This window comes from Rutidosis leptorrhynchoides, chromosome 3 (assembly GCF_046630445.1).
Source record: "Rutidosis leptorrhynchoides isolate AG116_Rl617_1_P2 chromosome 3, CSIRO_AGI_Rlap_v1, whole genome shotgun sequence".
In the NCBI taxonomy this organism is placed as follows: Eukaryota; Viridiplantae; Streptophyta; class Magnoliopsida; order Asterales; family Asteraceae; genus Rutidosis; species Rutidosis leptorrhynchoides.
Genome location: NC_092335.1, coordinates 672,374,022 through 672,398,117, shown reverse-complemented (window position 1 = coordinate 672,398,117; position 24,096 = coordinate 672,374,022). Strand labels below are relative to the sequence as shown.

General features: G+C 34.3%; 1 long non-coding RNA gene across 1 annotated transcript in view; it reads right to left on the bottom strand.

Moving 5' to 3' along the window:
- Positions 1-19,512, bottom strand: part of LOC139899367 (uncharacterized) — a 28,910-nt gene extending 9,398 nt beyond the window's left edge. Inside the window, exons 1-5 of the long non-coding RNA XR_011777448.1 lie at positions 19,381-19,512; positions 18,997-19,164; positions 18,210-18,551; positions 18,013-18,058; positions 17,130-17,210 (exon numbers count right to left, since the gene is read on the bottom strand). This is a non-coding gene — a long non-coding RNA (uncharacterized lncRNA). The remainder of the gene's footprint in view (positions 1-17,129; positions 17,211-18,012; positions 18,059-18,209; positions 18,552-18,996; positions 19,165-19,380) is intronic.
- Between the last annotated feature and the right edge of the window lie 4,584 nt (positions 19,513-24,096).

Genomic DNA, 24,096 nt, shown 5'->3' with positions numbered 1-24,096 from the left:
GATTCTAAAAAGATTCAAGATGCAAGATTCCAAACGCAGATTTTTGCCAATGTCACATGGTACAATATTGAGCAAGTCTCAAAGTCCTAGCACAAATGATGATCTTAGACGAATGAATGGAACTCCATATGCTTCTGCAATTGGATCCATTATGTATGCCATGATATGCACAAGACCAGACGTATCGTATGCTTTGAGCATGACGAGTAGATACCAACAAAATCCGGGTGAAAGCCACTGGATGGCTGTCAAGAACATCCTAAAGTACTTGAGAAGGACTAAAGATATGTTCTTAATTTATGGTGGTGTGGAAGAAGATCTTACTGTAAAGTACTACACAGATGCTAGTTTCCAAACTCATAGAGATGATTCACGATCACAATCTGGATATGTCTTTATCTTGAATGAAGGAGCTATAACTTGAAAAAGTTCTAAGCAGAAAGTAGTTGCACAATCTACTACAGAAGCTGAATACATTGCTGCATCAGAGGCAGCACAAGAGGCTGCGTGGATGAAAAAGTTCATTGCTGATTTAGGGGTGATGCCAAGCATAGAAGACCCCATAGAAATATTTTGCGACAATAATGGTGCTATTGCTCAAGCAAAAGAACCTAGATCGCATCACAGCACCAAACATATCCTTAGGAGATTCCACTACATACGTCACATAGTGGGAGACGGAGATGTTTGTATTCGTAAAGTTCACACAGACCAAAACCTTGCTGATCCTTTTACAAAGGCTTTGGCACAATCAAAACACGAGGGTCATGCTCGGTGCATAGGGCTTCGTAATGTTAATGATTGGAATGATTTGTAATTTAGTATTATGATATTTTGGAACATTTATGCAACATTTATATTAAATGATATGATGTATTTGGAGATAATCATACTCATTAATAATTGTTGTGTTCTTTATTAGTATGTTTAAATCCTTGAATAACCCCGTTATTCAAAAACGTCCATAGTCGATCACAACTATGAGAATAGTTGTGAGTTAAGACTAATGTGAATAAGTTGGTTGACTTTCATGAAGATGAAAGTAGAGCAAGGGAGTTGCAACCAAATTCACCTATGTTTATTGAAGAATAAACATTGGACATGACCCGCTTTCAAGATCACTTCATGGATCGATGTCATAAGTGATTCTTGAAAATGGTAATATCTTTATATCCTTAGACCGTAGATACATATTGGGTCTTAAGTGTGAGGATTGTTATACTTTGACATAGTTAAACATTGTTCTTTAGCCAGGCAATCATAAAAGCTATTGTTAAGTATAGTATGAGACACATGAGAGACGTGTGTAGTCTAGACGGGATTTGTTCCTCTCATCTGGATGAGAGATTGACATCTATGAGCCCCTCGATGATTTAAATTGATTAAGATGCGTGGCCACGCTCAAACTATGTTGATATATTCAATGGTGTTTGTTTTATCATTTTCAATCTTGATCGAGTAACATAATGTATGAGCTAAATATGAGATTGATTACTATCCATGTCTCATGCTCAACGTGATGTCAGTAACAAAGGGATAACTGATACCTTACCTATATATTGATTTGAAGTTTTAACTTGAGAATCAATAGATGCTCGGAATGTAACATTTTCATGTGTTGTTAGGGGCAGTGGCATGTTGCTAGACATTTACCACTGTCTGTGTTGACATATATTGAATCTTGTGCAAGTGGGAGATTGTTGGTTTATATGCTCAAGACACGATATATGTATACACTACTAATAACATATGAACCTATAGGGTCACACACAAATAGCAAATAAATATCAATTAAGTATTTAAATGGGATTTAGATATCATCAACCATAAAATGTTTAATAACATTATTATTTAGGAGAAATAATGATGTAGCATGAGAATATAAGTATGTACACATGAACTATTAATGTTACAAGTAACATTCTCTTGTGTTATATTTATTAGAAAAATACAATATGGTATGGTCATAAGTCATGAGTGGTATGGTCATTAATCATGAGTGATATGGTCATTAATCATGAGTGGTATGGTCATAAGTCATGAGTGATATGATCATAATTCTTATGCCATCATTATGTCTACCAATTATTGTTGCTTTTATATGTGTGATGTGTGTAAGAACACTTCTTAAATAAGTTACTTACATACACTTGCAATGTACATACGTACACACATATGAATGAAATGGATTCAAGTGTCATTTCATTTTAACTCATGCAAATAACTTTCAAGTAACTCTTTTAGTAAGTGAAAGTGTTAGTGTTCTTCATCTTGTTATTTCACTTATTATTGGTTGATAAGGACTAGCATCCATTTGGTATTGGAACTTTGCTCAAGTGTGGATTACCGATAGAGGAAGGCTACGTTGGCTTCTTGGTATTCTTAGTATCCATAACTTCTCAAGTTCAAAGTCTTCAAAGGTTGTAGTCTTTAAACTCACTATTTATTATTTAGTTTTCTTAACAACATGCAATTGGATCCTTGGTGGGGAGTTTTTGAAAGGTTTAAAAATTGTTGTACATGCTTCCGCTGCTAAATAGTTTTATGAAATTTCATACAAACCCCTTCATTTGTTACTTTACATATAGGTGTTAAGTACAAATGGGAGGCCCGGAGGAGAGCATTTAGAGAGTACAAAGGTTCAGCATTAAGAGGTGGGAAGATGTAAATATCTTCGCCAGTTGAGGCTGTGTAATGAGGAGCAGTGACTGGTCAATGGCAGGCTGTTTCCCGGGACGAGTACCTCTGCCCGCCTCGATATGAGTGTCGGGTGAAGAAGTAACCAACGAAGTGCCATGACTAGCAGCAAAAGAGATACCTAAAGACAACAGAGAAAAAGTGTAAACAAGGACATAACGGATTCAAATCCGGCATAAATGATGACGCATACCTTCACCAATTGGGGGGACTACCGTTCGGCGCCTCTTGCGGTGAACAAGGTCACCGGTTGAGGAAACTTGGGCATCCTTAGGAGAGCGCGTGAGCCGGCGTCTCTCCGTCACCACCTCCATTAAATCTAGTAATTTACTAGTAAAAACCAAGTCCCTGGCACGAAGAACTTCCGACAAAGACAACTCTAAAAAAAACAAACCGTCAAAGAACATGTGACAAAATTGACAAAAATAGGAAAGTAGTAGTACATACCTCTACCACCCTGACTAATAACAAGAACACGGTCTGCACGGTCCGAGTTATTGCTAACGTTACCTAAAACAAGAACATGTTCAACGTACAATCGTTGGGGTATCTTTAAACCCTTGCACTGCTCAAAAATATCACTCTCTTACTTGGAAAGGGGACAGGGACGTTCGACAGCAACTTTCCTCCGCTAGAATGACTCATCATGCTTCATAGGGAAATCCGCACGACTCACAAAAACAAATGTCTCTAACCAGTCATCTGCAAAGGTAGACATTTGACGAAGAAAATCCACCTGATCGGTAAGCGTATACCAACCTTTGTGATATTCAGTCAGGCGGAAAATATTCTTAAATATCTTCAAACTCAATGCTAACCCAACACTATTAAAGTACATCTCAAACAAAAAAATGCATCGAATCGCATATGGATGCATACGCCCAATGTTAACACCATAGAAGTCAGATGTACAAAACCTCGTCAGAGGATAACGAAGATTGGAAACCTCGAAAGATTTTAGGTATATAGCAAAATGATTATTCGAAAGAGGGAAACAAGCACGCTGATCTCGATTTGGAATAATCGGTTTTAAATTGGCAAATTGAGGACAAAGATAATTAATTCTATCAAGACACTAGGGTGTAACTGTGCTAGGAACACGACTAACATCAAAATACAGAGACGCGGAGGTTTGATATTTGGGACCCATATTCCTGGAAAAAAAACAGAAAATGGATGAAAATGAAGAAAAGCAAAAGCTGATTTTTAAAAACGAAAAAGAAAAATAAATCGATGACGATGTATTTATGAAATTGGGCCAAAATAGTGGGCCAAAAAGGAAATACAAGGCAAAACAGTGTCACGAAGACCGATAGGATTGGATAGCAACTTTTGATGTGACATAATCGAAAAAAGATCACTCATAATTACGTGACAAATGGAGCCCACTATGACTTAAAGGTTTGATAAGTTTGGCAACGCACACGTTCGGCTAGCGTCACCAAACTGGGGGACTTGATGATACGCATATAAATCCGTATCAAATAAATCCTATTTCTTAATACGATTTATTAACAAATATACTACCTTGCCTTTATCATCATCCGACACTCCGCAAACAACTAAGTAGTTTGTGAGAGTTTGTGTCTGCCTTGTTTACATGAAAGTGACAGTATATTAGATTATTAGCATTGCATATTCAAATTCAAGAATAAATATATATCTTTCTATATTCTAATCTACCTTTTTTGGATTAGATGGATTCAGGTAGTAATTTTAACTGTTTTATTATAAATAGGTAAAAATTAGAGTTAAGTTATTTTCGCCAATAACAAGAAATGCAGAAAGATGAAAAGAAACTGGATCAATAAGGACAAACAAGTCAAAAGCCACCAAAAAGGCAAAAATGTATTTTAATTCATAAAATCTCCTAAATCATAGTACTCAAATTAGTAAATGCCGGTTATCATATCTGACGCCCTAATTACTTGCAATAAATACTCACATATATATTTATGACAAAACATGTTTAAACCTGACCCAATATGACCCATATACGAAAATGACATATTACCTAACCCACCAAGTTTTCCACCTCTATTATGTACCAAAATAAAGAGTACATACATTTCTTCATATTTGCATGAATTTGTCCACCCATGTACTCGATTTTGATCTTCCAATCATCTTACACATTACCAACCATCTAGAAAATGTACTCTTATGAATGTCTTATAATAGAAAATGTATTAAGAATAATACCTTGGTTGTTACAGATGGAACACCCATAATACGAACTTTCAGATCTCTGGATTTTTCACTGTACAATGATGATTCGGACATTCCATTACCAGCTGTTTTTTAGAAGTAGGTGAAGTCTGAGGCATTATCCGAACAGGTTTTTCCACCGTCCATGTCTGGAACTAGAGGATTCATTACACGAGAACATTATTAGAATTTGTATGCCCCAATTCTAACAAAGTAAAGATGGGACCAATTTACTTATGAACAGGTCGACTAGGGTTTGCATAATCTCAAACAAGTCATATAAAAAAGCATCCATTAAGAAATGGGTCGAAGGGTCAAAGGCTGCGCAATAATCAATGTTCACAACTGAGTAACCTATATTAACTTAACATATCAAATACGGAGTACAATAGTAATAGTAATAATATTGTTTTCGTAAGCATGACAATGTACTAAATTTTTGATAATATAAATACTTAAATTTAAAGGACAAAGATGGTACCATCCTAGCTTGGCCCGTTTCAACTCATACTATACCTGCCTAACCCACCCAAACAATGAATCAAGACTTTTAGTGAAGTACCTTGTTTAGATATTGGTTTTCGTTCCTTCTGAAATCTTCTATTTTCCTTTTACACGATCAGGCTCAGAAGTGGAGTTTGCACACTTGCTCCAATAGGTTAGAAGCCCGTTGCAGTTATAGGTACCTCCCGAATAGTGAAGATGCCCAAAACAAAGTGAGCAATATTCAAGTGCTCCAAAAAGTATCCCATCAACACGTGATGTGAGAAAGATGCAATATAATTACAAAATATCCGATCAACGAAAAAAAAAATTAAACGAATTTTCATTATTACTATCGGTCACGTATGTTAGCTTCGAATCCTAACCAATCTTGATTATTAATCTTCAACATTTCCCTAACAGAGTTATATGAAATGCAAAAAGTTAATAATCACGATTGGTTATGAGATATTGCGAGATAAAACATATATAATTAGAGCAATATCAATAGTATTAGTATTAAGCAGATGATGGGTAATTATTTCAGTCGAGTACAAACACAGAATACGACCATAATTTGGGTAATTATTTCATATCACAGCACAGTTTAGAGAATTATTTCATATTGCAAATCATCAGTCAAGTACAATAACAAAATACTTCCCAACCAATTTTGACATAACGACCCTAAACACTATAAAATAAGTTTTAAATTGATAATGAACCGTTTCAGAGGTGAAGATAAACCTAGATATCTCAGACTAATAAATAATTAAAGAGGTTGAATACTAGAAATTATAATCACACCGTATGTATGATACTAATATTCAAAAAATAAATTTTAATAAGGAATTACCACCTTGTATGCGTTGATATGTCTGGTAAGCTCAAAGTGTATTTGTTGCCTTTAAGTTCATAGACATCAACAGTGGCGAGGTTAAATCACGTGAAGTGAGGTCTTATGACCCATTATTTAAAAAAAAAAAAATACAAAGTTATCTTCAAATTATATATGACACTACTAAATATAACTACGAGACCCCATATATTTTTAAAAATTTTGGGTTTTTGAAGTAAACAACCACTAAAATACCCTTCAAATATAATTACCTTTAAAAAAAAATTTAGGACCCCATTGAGGTTTCGTCCTAGATTCGCCACTGGACACCACACATATTTGAATATGATCATCTCTTAGGATATGCTTATCGGAATATAAGTTAAATATCTAGGAAAATATCGGTCATTTATAATGGAAAATATTAAAATTTTAATGCAATAAATTAGTGAAAAAAATGTATAAATTTAATGAAATGATATACATATAACTGAGAGTAATTATGTTTATGTATTTATATTTATATATCAAATTCTTTATATATTTAAGCATTTCGGGTGAAATCGAGTTCATACATAGATTACAAATTGTCATCCATATCCAATCCAATAAACATTCATATTCATATCAATATTCATCAATTTAGATCATCCATATCTGTTTTAAGCGGATCAGATCGGATGAATATCCATCGGATCAGATGCTAATTGTCATCCCTACTCGCGGTCGCGAGATGGTGTTTTTCAGAGGAGACTCAGACATAAGCTTTCAAGCCGTATTCCCACGGTCTTGTTTACAGTTTGGATTGTCACCGCAAAGTTTAAGGTTGCGACCGCAAAATTTTGATTGACCAAGTTGGAAGATTTGTTTCCTTATTCGTTTTGCACTATAAAGAAAGCTCTCTAGATGGTCGTGGACTAAATCAATCACAATGATTACATATAACCCTGTAATATGTTGTTTTCACTTTTCTTTCGTTATTTTGTCCGTTTGTTGATTGTGGGATCACCATACTTGATTGGTGATTGTTGTTTAGGCTCCATAAATTCCTAACAAATTCAACGTATAATAGGTCTCTTTGTTTAATTGCCCTCTTGTCTCCGACTCTAATTCCGAAGAGCTAGATTTCATTTGTCATGCCATCAACAACCTCATGGCTTTGTTTGATGTTAATGAAATAAGGCGTACTTCTCGTATTATGCTTCGTTGCGTGTGGGAATTTAGTGGTTATATGTTGGTATTTGGTGGTTTTATGTTGCATAGATCTTGGAATTTTGTTGGTGTTTTGTTGTAGATGTATTGGGAATTTCTTAACAAATATTAAGCCCATGTTAGTCCATTGAACCCATTTAGTGATTTGAGCCTAGCATTCAATATATCAGTCACGTGTTGTTTAGACGTATGGTTGGTTATATGTAAGCTGGTTTCATTGTTTTAATAATCAAGATACATTTGAGTATTATCAGACTTATACTGCTCACAGTTGGTAAATCTAACTACTTTGGTTTGTTGATGATTCTTCCAAGAATTTTGATTCTATGCTAAATGAGATTGTGGAAGATTATGTGTTTTAAGATTTGGACAATGTTCAAGTATAAGATAGGTCAAATTGAATATAATAGGGCTGTTGATTACAAAAGGTTAAACCTTTAGTCTAAAATCTTCTTGAGTAAAAAAAGCCAAAGGTGTAAAAGGATACAAATTAGGGTTTTGGTGGAAAAATGATTATGTTGAGTTTAGCATCAATAGTTATACCCTTAGTGATATAAGGTGGTTTTTAGTCTATTTTTATTTTTATTCTATTTTGACTCAGAACCCAAAAAACATTAGGACTATGGTTAAACCAAGTCATGTGTTTAGTGGATGGATAAGGCTTTGTTGAAACTGCTTATAAGAAAGTGTAGAAAAAGAGCTTTAAATATGTTGAAGACAACAAGAAACGTAGATCAATGGGCTCTTTTATTGATATTTTATTATTATTTAAGACTCATCATAGCTAGGGAAGTTAAGATGATCATCACACAATCGCATAAGCCAATTATTGACATGTATTAAGTATTTGTTCTCTGAATAAATTAGTTTGAACTTACCAATTAACAGAGATTGAATAAAAGGCCGATACTAAATCACAAAGAGCTTCAATCAGGTTTAAAACCCATAAAAATTTGAATCTACTATTTCTATGGCGTCTCACATTTTTTTTCAACCTACTTATTAGCTGGAGGTCCATTTGAAAACAATCTCTCTATCCATAAAACATTGAGAAGAAAGACTCTCTCTACTCTTGAGGTGTTTCACTCTGGGTAAAAAAATGAATTCTCTTTATTCTAGAAATAGGAGAAGAATTGTCTACCAACATATGAAGGGATTGAGTTTGTTGTTATTGTATATATATGTGATTAATGACAAACTCTAATGGTATGAATTATTAATCCTTATGGTATGAGCCTAAATATCACAATCCCACATATTTCTTTTACGGCACAAAAAATACCTCGACGAAATCTTCTTCTATCTACCGACCACCGTCAAGTTCTAAGGCCAAAGTCTTCTTCTATTTTTAATTCTAGTACCGACCAGCACAATTCTATTCTCATTATTATATACTCTGTGATTAATAATTTCTTAGTGTTAAGTCTGGTCATTGAGATCTGCCATAATATATATATATATATATATATATATATATATATATATATATATATATATATATATATATATATTAATTTGGGTAATGATATATCCACCACCAAAATTACTACATCCACTACAAATATGCATTATTTAGTTGAAAGTACAATCTAGTAAAGCACAATTTATGGTGGATGAAGTAATTTTGATGGTGGATATATCATTACCCATTCTACTTTATCAAACTCACGTTCGCATAATCATCATCACCCGTGGTAAAACTATAATATTTTACCTCCCTCAAAATAACCTAACTCGGCTTACAATCAAGTATCCTAATACTTTTCTGGATTTCAACTCAACAACTAAATATGAAACAATGACATAAGCTTAAATAACAAAAATCAATAAAACCAACCCAGAAACTACCACTCTAGAAATTGTTGTTTGGCCCAAATTGCTGACGAATCACAAGATCTATTTTCTCGTTAACACAAAACTGTTGTCGTCGTCAGTTTGTTCATTGATTATTCATGGGAATCTTCAATGACGTCCGTGGTGAGTGAAGAAATCTTGACGTACAGGTGGTGATTCCGGCAACCTTTGTTGCTGCGGCGGATTTTTTACAATGAACGGAGGGTGGCCGGGGCGATGGTCAACTCTGACCGTGATGTCTTGTAATTTTTTAACAAGGGGTTTCAAAAATTTTAGAAGCAGAGGGTTAAGAACTCTTAACAGTAGTTTGAAAATAAAGGTTCTATGATAGATGAACATGAGTAAAAAAATAAAGGTTCTAAAAAGTGGGTCAAAAATGAGTCGCATTGATCGATTCTTTGTTTCTCAAAATGTTATGGATTTGTTTTCTGATTTGAAGATGAATGCATTGAATAGGGCTTGGTCCGATCATGTTCCAGTTCTACTTCATGTAGAAAAAAGTGATTGTGGTGCTATTCCTTTCTTTCAAGTTATTTTCTTCATGGTTGATGCGGGAAGGATTTGGAGACTTTGTCGTTATGGTTTGGAAGTCAGATGAGTTGCCGAATTTAGACTTCTTTAACAAATTGCGCAAGCTAAAATTAAAGTTAAAGGAATGGATGGTGTCCAGCCATTCAAACGAGCATATCAGAAGTGTTGAGATCAAAGCGCGTTTTGGGGTGATTGAATCTCGAATGGATAATAATTGTGCCTCTCTTGAGGAATTAGACGAGAGGACAAATATTATAAACGAGTTAAGCGTTATGGCTAGAAGAGATGAGATGGATTTATGTCAAAAAGCTAGAGTTAAATGGAATGATGAAGGGGATGAAAACCCGCAATTTTTTCATTCTACGTTGAAAAATAAAAGAAGATACCAAATGATAAATGGTATTTCTATAAACGGAGAATGGATCATGAGTCCGGATCGAATCAAATTTGAGTTCTGGAAGTTTTATAAATTAAAGTTTTGTGAGCAGGAAAAAGACGGCTTCTAATGAAGATATAAAACAGGCAGTTTGGTCATATAGAAGTTCTAAGGCCCCTGTCTCGGATGGATATTCATTTCATTTTCTTAAGACGAATGGTAGCTAATGAAAGATGAGGTGTTTGATTTTATTCATAAGGCGATGGATTTGTGTGTCTTACCTAATGGTGTGGGTTCGGCGTTTACTTCTTTAATTAAAAAGATTTCGAATCCAATCGGGATTAAATATTATAGGCCCATCTCGCTAATAAGGTTAATATGATCTTGGCAAAATTATTAGCGAACCGTTTAGCAGCCGTGATCGACAAGATTATAAGTACGAATAAACCGTTAAGCGAGATAATGGCGTGGTACATGAAAAGAAAGACGAAATTGATGATTTTTAAAGTCGGTTTCGAGAAGGTGTATGATTCCGTTAGTTAGAAATTCCTAGATCATATGTTACATTTGTTGGGCTTTAGCCAAAAATGGCGCATCTGGATTAACATGTGTTTTAAATCATCCAGATCTTCGGTGCTCATTAATGGTAATTCCTTAATAAAATTTACTTTTTGAATATTAGTATGATACATACGGTGTGGTTATAATTTCGAGTATTCAACCTTTTTAAATATTTATTAATTTGAGATATCTAGGTTTATCTTCACCTCTGAAACGGTTCTTTATCAATATGAAACCTTTTTTATAGTGTTTAGGGTCGTTATGTCAAAATTGGTGGGTTGAATAGTTGGGAAATATTTTGCTATTGTACTTAACTGATGATTTACAATATGAAATATTTCTCTAAACTGTGAAGTGATATGAAATAATTGCCCAAATCATCTGCTTACGATTGTATTATGAAATAATCCTTTCATATTATTTTCTTGCTGTAATATGAAATAATTGTTCCATGTGTTTGCTGTAATATAAATGAATTACCCAAATCTTTTGTCCATGTTTTTTTGTTCAACACGTTGGTGGATTCACATTTTACGCCTTATGAATGTTCAATTAAAGAATTTCAGAAACAATTTGGGACCAGAAATACGAAGGAATATGTATGGCCGTTGCGTGTGCCGACGATTTTATACCGGATGGACGGATACAAGGAACTGATTATGTCCCCACAAAACCTAATCGACCTTAGGTGTCAAGAACTGATTTTGTTCAACAGTCTGTCCATGATTACCCCTTTATACTTATGTCGCCTTCAGATTACAAGCGAACTGAGTGGAGACGAAAGACTTATGTGTATCCACTGGGGACGAGATATAACGTCGATGGGTGCGTTTATGGAAATTTTGATCAAGCCCGAAAGCTTATATTACACAATTTCTCACAGCATGGAAAGCACTATAACATGGTCGTTGGTGTAGAAATGGGCACGTTTATGGACGATACGGTAGCACGTGAAGCCTATTATGATAAGCCATATCGACACTTAGTAACAAGCGGGACGGGGGAAAAAATTTGAAAAACCCAGTGTATCATGCCATGCTGGCGGTCGGCATAAACACTACATCGGAAGACACAAACGAACACCACATCTTCATAAAAAATAGCTATGGCAAATGTTGGGGTGTAGATGGTTACAGTAGGATGTCTTTTGAGATGGTAAGGATAGATATCTTACCAATTTTTCATCCTACATTACGAGGGATTAAGAGGTATGTATGCACTTCTTTATTTGATATGTTTACTCAAATTATGATACACTGTTCAAATAAAGAAGTAGATACTTACCTCTTAATCCCTTGTAATGTAGGATGAAAAATTGGTAAGATAGTCATCCTTACCATCTCAAAAGATGTAACCATCTACACCCCAACATTTTCCATAATTATTTTTATGGGGATGTGGTGTTCGCTTGTGTCTTACGATGTAGTGTTGATGCCGACCGCCAGCATGGCATGATACACTTATTTTTTCGAATTTTTTTCCCCCGGCCCGCTTATTACTAAGTGTCGATAAGGCTTATCATAATAGGCTTCACGTGCTACCGTATCGTCCCTATACGTGCCTATTTCTACACCAACGACTATGGGATAGTTCTTTCCACGCTGTGAGAAATTGTGTAAAATAAGCTTTCAGGATTGATTAAAATTTCCATAAACGCCATCGACGTTGTATTTCGTCCCCGGTGGATACGCACAAGTCTTTAGCCTCCACTCAGTTTGCTTGTAATATGAAGGCGACATAAGTATAAAGGGACAATCATGGACAGACTGTTGAACAAAATCAGTTCTTGACACCTAAGGTCGATTATGTTTTGTGGGACATCATCAGTTCCTTGTATCCGTGCATCCGGTATAAAATCGTCAGCATGTCGGCACACGCAACGAGCATAAATATTCCTTCGTATTTCTGGTCCCAAACTGTTTCTGAAAATTCTTTGATTGAACATTCATAAAGCATAAAATATGGATCGACCAACGTGTTGAACAAAAAAACATGGACAGAAGATTTGGGTAATTTTCATATTACAGCAAAGACATGGATCAATTATTTTATATTACAGCAAGAAAATAATATGAAATGATTATTTCATATTACAATATTAGTATTAAGCAGATGATATGGGTAATTATTTCAGTCGAGTACAAACACAAAATACGACCATGATTTGAGTAATTATTTCATATCATAGCACACTTTAGAGAACTATTTCATATTGCAAATCATCAGTCAAGTACAATAACAAAATACTTCCCAACTATCCAACCTACCAATTTTGACATAACGACCCTAAACACTATAAAATAGGTTTCAAATTGATAAAGAACCGTTTCAGATGTGAAGATAAACCTAGATATTTCAGATTAATAAATAATTAAAGAGGTTGAATACTCGAAATTATAACCACCGCGTATGTATGACACTAATATTCTAAAAATAAATTTTAATAAGGAATTACACCTAGTATACGTGGATATGTCTGGTAAGCTCAAAGTGTATTTGTTGCCTTTAAGTTCATAGACATCAACAGTGGCGAGGCTAAAGCATGTGAAGTGAGGTCTTATGACCCAATATTTAAAAAAATACAAAGTACTCCTCAAATTATATAGAACACCACTAAATTTAACTAAGAGACCCCATATATTTTTTAAAAATTTGGGTTTTTGAAGGTAAACAACCACTAAAATACCCTTCAAATATAATTACCTTTAAAAAAAAATTTAGGACCCCGTCGAGGTTTCATCCTAGATTCGCCACTGGACACCACACATATTTGAATACGATCATCTCTCAGGATATGCTTATCGGAATATCAGTTAAATATCTAGGAAAATATCCGTCATTTATAATGGAGAAAATTAAATTTTAATGCAATAAATAAGTGGAAAAAATGTATAAATTTAATGAAATGCTATCTATAACTGAGAGTAATTATGATTATGTATTTATATTTATATATCAAATTCTTTATATATTTAAGCATTTCGGGTGAAATCGAGTTCATCCATAGATTACAAATTATCATCCATATCCGATCCAATAAACATCCATATCCATAGCCAATATTCATCAATTTAGATCATCCATATCTGCTTTAAGCGGATTAGATCAGATGGATATCCATCGGATCGGATGCTAATTGTCATCCCTACTCGCGCTCGCGAGATGGTGTTTTTCAGGAAACTCAAACATAAGCTTTCAAGCCCTATTTCCACGGTCTTGTTTACAGTTTAGATTGTGACCGCAAAGTTTAAGGTTGCGACTGCAAAATTTTGATTTGCTAACCAAGTTGGAAGATTTGTTTCCTTATTCGTTTTGCACTATAAAGAGGACCCTTAAGTAATCTGTAACCCTAAGCATGAAAATTCAATAAAAAGGCTCTCTGGATGGCCGTAGACTAAATCAATCACAATGATTGCATATAACCACGTAATATGTTGTGTTGTTCACTTTTCTTTCGTTATTTTGTTCGTTTGTTAATTGTGGGATCACCATACTTGATTGGTGATTGTTGTTTAGGGTCCATAAATTCCAAACAAATTCAACATATAATAGGTCTCTTTGTTTAATTGCCCCCTTGTCTCCGACTCTAATTCCGAAGAACTAGATTTCATTAGTCATGCCATCAACAACCTCTTACTGCAATAAGGCGTACTTCTCATATTATGCTTCGTTGCGTGTGGGAATTTAGTGTTTATATGTTGGTATCTGGTGGTCTTATGTTGCACAGGTCTTGGAATTTTGTTGGTGCTTTGTTGTAGATATATTGGGAATTTCTTAACAAATATTGAGCCCATGTTAGTCCATTGAACCCATTTAGTGATTTGAGCCTAGCATTCAATATATCAGTCACGAGTTGTTTAGAGGTTGCCAGACATTTGGTTATATGGTTGGTTATATGTAAGCTAGTTTCATTGTTTTAATAATCAAGATACATTTGAGTATTATCAAACTTATTGTGTATATTCTCATATATATATATACCTACTTTGGTTTGTTGATGATTCTTCCAAGAATTTTAATTCTATGCTAAATGAGATTCTGGAAGATCAGGTTATGTGTATTAAGATTTGGACAAGGTTCAAGTATAAGATAGGTCAAATTGAATATAACATGGGTTGTTGATTACAAAAGGTCAAACCTGCAGTCTAAAATCTTCTTGAGTCAAAAAAGTGAAAGGTGTAAAAGGATACAAATTAGGGTTTTGGTGGAAAAATGATTATGTTGAGTTTAGCATCAATAGTTATACCCTTAGTGATATAAGGTGGTTTTTAGTCTATTTTTATTTTTATTCTATTTTGACTCAGTTTCCAAAAAGCATTAGGGTTATGGTTAAACCAAGTCGTGTGTTTAGTGGATGGATAAGGCTTTGTTGAAACTGCTTCTAAGAAAGTGTAGAAAAAGAGCTTTAAATATGTTGAAGACAACAAGAAACTTAGATCAATGGGCTCTTTTATTTATATTTTATTATTATTTGAGACTCATCGTTAAGATGATCATCACACAATCTCATAAGCCAATTATTGACATGTATTAAGTATTTGTTCTTTGAATAATTTAGTTTGAACTTACCGATTACCAATTAACGGAGATTGAATAAAAGGCCGATACTAAACCACGAAGACAGGGGTTAAACTCATGCAAATTTGATTCTACCATTTCAATGGTGTCTCACATTTATTTCAACCTACTTATTAGCCGGAGGTCCTTTTGGAAGCAATCTCTCTATCCATAGAACATTGAAATGGATGATTTTCTCTACTCTTGGGATGTTTCATTCTGGATGGAGAAATGACTTCTCTTTATTCTAAAAATAGGGAAATGATTGTCTACATCTTACATCCCCATATCTCACATATGTGGGATTTGGTTTTGTTGTTGTATATATGTGTTTAATGACAAACTCCAAGGGTGTGAATTATTAACACTTATATGGTATCAACCTAAAAATCACTTTATAGCACAAAATACCTCGACGAAATCTTCTTCTACCTACCGACCACCGTCAAGTTCTAAGGCCAAAGTCTTCTTCTATTTCTAATTCTAGTACCGACCAGCACGATTCTATTCTCATTATTATATACTATGTGATACTATGTGATTAATAATTAATAATTTCCTAGTGTTAAGAATCACTGAGATCTGCCATATATATATTTTTTTAATCAAACTCACGTTCGCACAATCATCATCATCATGGTTAGTCCTTCTTCATATTTTCATGAAGAATCATTACCTCTTAAATGGTATGATTGTGACGTACTTTTGTTGAGAAAAATAAGTAGCATAAAAGGTTGTCGGAGAGCGTTGTGACAAATTATGGATGATATAACCAAGTAAGATTATTATGAAGGTGGTTCGAGTCAAACAAACTCGAACCAAAATTTACCACTCTCAACCCATTACCCAACCCGCCCATTTTACCACCCGTGGTAAAACTATAATCTTTTACCTGCTTCTGACGGTGAATCATGGTTGATAAATCTGTATATGGGAGTTTTGGATCAATTTTACATTCCATGAGAATCCAGCAATCGTAATCTTTTACGTACCTATTATACAAGATAGTTACCAACATCATGAATTAAAAAAGAAAAAAGTTAGGTATAATACACACAATGAGAGATATTGCATTATAAACTATCACAAAAAATAATAAACTTTTATTTAAAAAAAATCCCTATCATTTGTGTATCTGAAAATATAATAAAACAAGGGAGAATATGTGAATTTAATCAACCACGGCTGCATATATTAGTCAAGATTTCTATAATTCACATATACATACCCGTGCCACGTTCATTTTCCAAGAATATATCTTTTGTAAAACACTACAAATAAATAAAGAGACGTGTTCACTAAAATAATACCATTACTATTACTAGACAAGGATGGATATTTACTATACAAACATGTCTGTAATTTAGTCAAAATAAGTCAAAATAGTCAAACTTGTTTAATATAATAACCAACAGCATATTATTACAATATTATGCGCATATATTAAAAAAAAATGAGTAAGCCCATCCATATCTCATGCACGTTGCTTAATGATTCATCGGTCTAGTACCATAACCCTTTAGTTGCTCATCCGATGCAATCACACAAAATGCTCTCTCCCCAAATTTTTGTCTAACATATCATAATTTCAAAATAAATAAATAAAAAAACAAAAAGTAAAAAAGTAAATGAGAACGGACATATTGTAGTGTTTTTTACCTTACATAAGGGCGGTATGTAATGCCACCCATGACAGCATTCCCTCTAATGACCATTACAGATTTGATTTGTGACCTCTGTAACAGTTAAAAAAGTTTGATCATCGAATAAAGATACTCCCATTTGTAACATAATATATTGTTAACAGTATACCTATCTATAACAAGACGAAAAATATATTCCTTAGGCATGTTAGGTAATTGCCTTGCACATATATTCTGCAGACCAATTAACCTGCAAATAACACAAAGATTAGTACAATTGACATAATACTCATACCTCAATCTTTGACTAGTAAACAAAACACAAAAACTATTATACAGTACAATTTATTTGTATAAATATGTAAATTGTGCGTCTTACTATTACACTATATTGAACACATAAACATCAGCCACTAGTTCATAAATTCTGAATCATAACTCAACCGCAGTAACTCATATGTTCCTCTTGAAGACTACATAAACAATATGGGTTTTAGACAAATATCTCTAATTTATGAATTCATATTCATATATAGGATCAGACAAACAAGTATACAACAAGCAGAGAGAAAATAAGATACCACATCATATGTTCATCATTTCTATCATTTGATATATACACAAATTTTAGTTTTCCCGCTTCAGATATTGGTTCACCGAAAAACATACTTCAAGCTAACCATGAATATAAAGAAAAAATGTTACAGTATATTTTCATTTCTTTAGAAAATTAATAAAAAATAAACCAGTTAGATTAATAAAAGATTATTATTTTACTTGATATAACAAAATATTTTTTTAAAATATTCACAAAAATTCTGAAAGTAAATTCATCAACAGAAACAAATTCAACTTGTATTAATATATAGATTTATACGACCATCAAAACTAAACCCTAAAAACATTTTCATTTTTTGCAAAGTTCAAGCTACTTGCATTTCTAAGATGCTGAACGGTAATCAATAAAAAGAGAAATTTTCAAATGCACTCTTCAATTTGTATAATTATAATAATTCAAAGCGAGCACAAAATTGATTTACTAAAATTGATACCTCTTCAATTCGGTACTGATCGTAGCAAATCGTGGAATTGTAACATCTGGTGCAACAAAATATTGTTGTTATAAGTTATTTGAAATTGATATTTTATTTTTTGATTTAATCATAATGAATAACTTTAATTTAATTTAATTTTAGTAAAGGAGAATAGTTATGGTTTGCTTAGCAAGTAAAGTAGATGATGTACATACATCTCTCTCTGGCCCTTCCGCCTTTGTCTCTACCCCTCCGGCTACCAGGCGGTGGTCCGGGTCAACTCGCCTGCTTTTACTCTTTCCCTTCACTCTCTCGCTCCTTCTCCTTCCTCATCTAGATCGGACGTTTTTGGTTCATTTGTGTCTTGGTCGTTGAAGATGGTTGGCATTTGGTGGAGCATGAAGTGAAAAATTTTTGGTCAAAGATTTTTTTTGGGTGAAACAATAATCATTTGGGTGAACAATTGGTTTATGGGTGAACAATAATCAATTTGGTACTGATCGTAGCAAATCGCTTCCTAATTCGGTCAAGACACAGATCCACAATCTCCTTGCCGACTGTTCAACGAAAAGACACTATGAATAAGTCTCAATTTCTAAATCAACTACATCAGCTGTAGCACAACATAACACAAGCTCAAGATTACAATGTCTAATCTTCAGAAAAATAACATAAACAGATGTAGAATAATATCACCACATGACAATTTTAAAATTACTATAACAACAACTTGACATGTTAGCCTAAACAATTATACCAGTAATTCAAACAAATTATATTCAATTCAAACACTGCATAACATAAATCAAATCACTATAATTCAATTCATTTGTGAGTAGCAAATCCTAACCAAAACATATGACTAACAACTTTACCTATAACCATTTCACATACCTAAACAACCCGTTCGACAAAATGCCTCAAATTTATATTCATCAATCAGCTTAAAATTTAACAGAATAAGAATAAATAAACAGATCTAGTTGTATAACTATTACTTACTTGTGTAGTGACCTCTAGCAAAGTTATTAACAGCATCTTCTTTGCCACTAATGAGCTGCTCAGGGTGATACAACTGCCTGTAAGTTCACAGTTCTCACCTCATCAATCACAGTTGGTTTCAGATCTACAAACACAGCTCTCGGAACGTGTTTACCAGCACCAGTTTCACTGAAAAACGTGTTGAAATTCACAATTATTATTCAATTAATTTCAAAACAAAACCCTAAGCTAACAAAAAATCAAACAACGTTGACACCAGATCTACAATCTCATCAGCAAAATAACTATGAACTTGCATAAATCACCTACATAATTTCATCATAAAATCAAAATAATATCAAAAAATTGCACTATATGTATACATTTGTATATGTATAGGAGTACCTGAAGACCGTGCTCGAGGCAGTAGAGTTCCCAACATGAGTTACCGACTTGGATTCCGGCTTGACCGATGTGAACTTAAATGCATTCTCTCATTTTTGGTTGAATATGATTTTGAAAGTAAAGATAATTTGGGGGCGAATAGTGAGAGTAGAGAAAATAGTGGTGAAAGAATTAGGGTAAATTGTTAAATTTGAATTTAAATAAATAAATGAAGTGGCGTTAAAAAGGAAAATAAATGTAGGTTGTACAACGGTCAAAGATTATTCGTCAAAGATTTTTTGGTCAAAGATGTTGGTTCACCAAGTGTTTATGGGATTGGGTGGTATTCTTGTTTGGTATACTCCGTTTTGTTACTTTACAGGTACGTGTTGCGTACAATGGTTTGATTTTGTAGGTACAATGGTAGTGTTTGGTTATTGTTTGATTATTGTTTAGTTTAAGGGTTACAATTTGGTTCATGAGTGGTTTATTCTTTGATTATTGTTTAGTTTAAGGGTTCAAATTTGGTTCATGGGTGGTGCTTGATTAAGGCTTCCTTAATTATTATTATTTTTGAATGGTCAACTCATACGCACCACTACACGAATTAATCACGAAATACATATACAAATTTTCTAAAGAATGACTCGAACCATCAAACCTCCAGGTTGGAAAGGCCACCTCGATACCGCTATGACAATGGGTCTTTGGTTATGGCTTCCCTAATTTCTTGTTATGATGCTAGTTCGTTCTTGATTCCTCTGCCGTACTTTTCCTTGTGCAGCTCCTTTCCTCCTGAACGCTACTTTTTTTGTTTTGTCGGGTTTCTTTGGTGTTGTGAATTTACTTTTCGTTGCGGCTCGTGAGATTCAAGAATGCTTTCCTGATATCCATTTGTTAGTTTCTTCCCCGTGGCAATTTCATGTTTTGGTCGGGTTCACCTCTCGAGTTAGTTTTCGTTGGTGTTTCACGACTCTGAGAAGGTGTCTTTGGTTTTTGATGTAGTTAGGGTAACTCTATGTTCAGATTTGGTTGCGGTATGCGGTGGCTAGTGATGTTTGGATGTGATCGGTTTTTCTAGATATTTTCGAGCTTTTGAAGACGTTTCGACACTGTTTAAGTGGAAATTTGAGGAAGTTCCGATTGTTCATTCACATGTTTGTGTACAATAGGTTGTATTGGTGAATTGTTAGGGATTGAAACATGTTATAGTCTCGATTAGTCTGTCAAATAGATCGTAGGATCTATCAATCAGACTCTCTTCCCGATATGACTTGATTTCTAACACTCTTTAGGGTGGGTTTGATAAAACTGGCATGAATTATAACTATAATATAATTGTTTAATAAGTGTTTTTAATATAATTTAAAGAGTATATTACATAAAAGTTACGGAGTATGTGTTTGATGGTTAATGTGATGCCCCGTACAAAACCATCGTGTACGAATCATCAACAACAGGATCATTACAAGGTTAAGTACTATATGCTGTAATTAAAGAAGTTGCATTCATGATAAAAAGCTGATGTCGTAACCGACATCAAATGTTTTACATTTCAAAAGCATGCTTCACTAAGTAGAAGCAAATAATAAGTGTACGTGACCACAATGGTCGTTACAAGTCATAGTTCAAAAGTACGAATGTTTGAATGCAAAGTAAAGTAGTTCATGCGTGGACAACTCTAAGCAGCGGGTTCTACAGCACGACTAGTACACAGCGGAAGCAACCTCAAGCACCTGAGAAATACATGCTTAAAAACGTCAACACAACGGTTGGTGAGCTATAGTTTAAGTATAACAGTATGTAAGGTAGGCCACGAGATTTCAGTGCTACAAAGAGCGTTTCAAAACAGTATGATAAAGTATATGTTAACCGTGGGCACTTGGTAACTAACTTAACGTTTAATATACCCCCTTAAAGTACACTTGGCGAGTGCGTATGTTTACGAAGTATTAAACACTCGTTGACTGCTAGCGCGACTAGCCCGAGTGGGGATGTCAAACCCTATGGATCCATATCTAAGATTCGCGTTCACGGTTCAAAAACCAATGATTAAACGTTACCGAGCTAAAGGGAATGTTTATGCCGTTGTATAACCCACACATATATAAGTTTAAGTACTCGTGCCTAGTATGTAAAACATAAAATCCGCATGTATTCTCGGTTCCCAAAATAAGTTAAAGTAAAAAGGGAATGCTATAACTCACAATGATATGTAGCGGTAAAGTAGTAGTCGGGAAAGGTGTGCAAGTAAATGGTCCGAAGTCCTCAACCTACGTCAAATAGTACTAAGTCAGTAAATCGTCTTAATAGGTTTAAAAGTATGTATTTAAGGTCTTAAGGGTCATCATCATTCATCATCAAACAAAAGGCGTAAAGTAAGTTTCGTTTATGAAAGCAGTTTTCAACAAAGTCTGACTTCAGTCCGTCACCACGGCCTCTACCCTTACTGAATTAAGGTGAGACCAGTGGCCATGGCTCCGTCTATGAGTCCCTTAAGTGTGGTAAAATATACAGAAGCAAACTCGTCTTGGTTTGACCGTGGCGACGGTCTAAGTGCGAGTAGGTCAGAAATTTCTGCACAACGTTAAAGGACATAGTAACGATCGGAGGGCCATAAATCCTAAACCGTAACTCGGATTAAGACGAGTCCTATATAAAAAGTTATCTACTCAAAAAGTTCTATCTAAAAATCAAGGTTAGAACAGCCCAGGTCTACTGGTCTGTTCCAGAAGCATCAGGTCCGTAGGTTTTGGACAGAAGCAGTGAGTTTAAAAGGGTTCCGGTGGTCTTGGTGCTTGATGTTCATCATGGTTCTCATCCTTGATGCATATAGCTTCAAGTGTACAACTCATTGATGTGGTTACATCATCTTAACCAAGTCTTGACCATCATAACACTAGTGCAAGTCAAAGACATGAAGCACAACTCACTTAAGAGTTGCATGTAGTTTGATGAACCAAAGTTACATCAAAGTCTTAGGTTTGACACTTACATGAACTATAAACTTGAAAGTTAACTAACTAATCAAGATCATAAGTAGTAGAACATAGTTCTTAGTTTGATCTTGAAGATCCAAGACTCAAAAGTCTAGATCCAAAGTTATATTTAAAGAAAACTTATTTGTGTGTTCTTGAACTTTCAAAGTTAACTTAATTTGTTCAAGAGATATGAGATCAAGACTACCTTGTAGTACTTGACCATATAACTAACTACATGAAATTAAAGTGCATAAATTGAAGAGGTAAACTTAAATAAACAAGAAAAAGATTCATGGTTGTTCATACTTTTTAAAGATTCAACCAAAGTTGATCTTTAAGTAAAGTAAACTTTAAGTTTACTTCCATGACTTACAAGTATGATTTTAACAACAATGAACTTATAATCTTTGAAACATTATATGTAGAACCTAAACTAGAGAGTTTAGTTCTTGAATGTTCTTGTTAAAACAAGATAAAAGAAGAATGAAACTAGAAAGTTTATCCTTGTAACCAAGTAAGTAAGTAACAAGTAACTACTAGAAATCAACACAAGTAACAAAGATTAAATCAAACAAAGCATGATGATGATTAAAGGGCATAAGGCCTACGGTTTTAGAAAGAAAAAAGAGAAGGAAGAAGTTGTTCAAACACTTACAAGAAGAGAGAAATGTGAGAGAGAATGAAATGCAAGTTTGAGAGTGTTTTGAAATGAGAGGAAATCTAGCAAATGAAGTAAGTGAAAAATGAAACAAAAACCACTCCATATGGAGTCCTAGCCGACGGTTTAGGAGCTCAAGGGGAGGAGAGGAAAGTTCAATGGTTACTTGCTTGTAAAGCCTTACAAAAGTTGGATTTTAGATGGGTTTACATGGGGATTGTGTAGTAACAAGATTCTTAAGGAAGTAACTAACTAGTTCACATTTAAATATGATACTTACAAGTCTCATGGGCTAATTAATCCATAAATATAAGTAGGGTGGGCTTAGAAACCCAATATCATGAGTCCATTTCACAATAAAGCCCAAGTTCAAGTAGTTTAACAAATAAACCCAATTAAAGCCCAAGTAACTAACTAATAGCCATAGTTAATCAAAATGATTAATAAAACTTAATCATGAATGCAAATAATATCTAGAAATATTATTCGTGAAGTTTCGTGTGTCACAAAGACGTTTCGGGCACTTAAAAGTCAAGTACGGGCAATCATGGCAACATGTAAATGTAATAACATACATTCGTTTAAACACGCGTATTAATAATAATAATTATTAATAAAATAACGTTGGAATTTCCAGGGTCGTTACATTACCCACCTGTTAAAGAAAATTTCGTCCCGAAATTTAAGCTGAGGTAGATGGAGGAGTCGGGAAAAGGTGAGGATATTTCCGCATCATTTGATCCTCTCGTTCCCAAGTAAACTCAGGTCCTCGTTTGGCATTCCATCGTACTCGAACGATCGGAAATCTTGTTGCGTTTCAAAGTTTTGATCTCACGATCCATAATCTCAACTGGTTCTTCCACAAAGTGGAGTTTGTCGTCAATCGTAAGCTCCTCAAGTGGTATGATAAGTTCAGGTGCAGCAAGACACTTCTTCAAGTTTGACACATGGAAGGTAGGATGAACTGAGCTCAATTGTGCTGGTAGATCCAAACGATATGCAACGGGTCCAACACGTTCCAAGATTTCAAAAGGACCAATGTATCGTGGGTTTAACTTTCCACGTTTTCCAAAACGAATCACACCTTTCCAAGGTGCA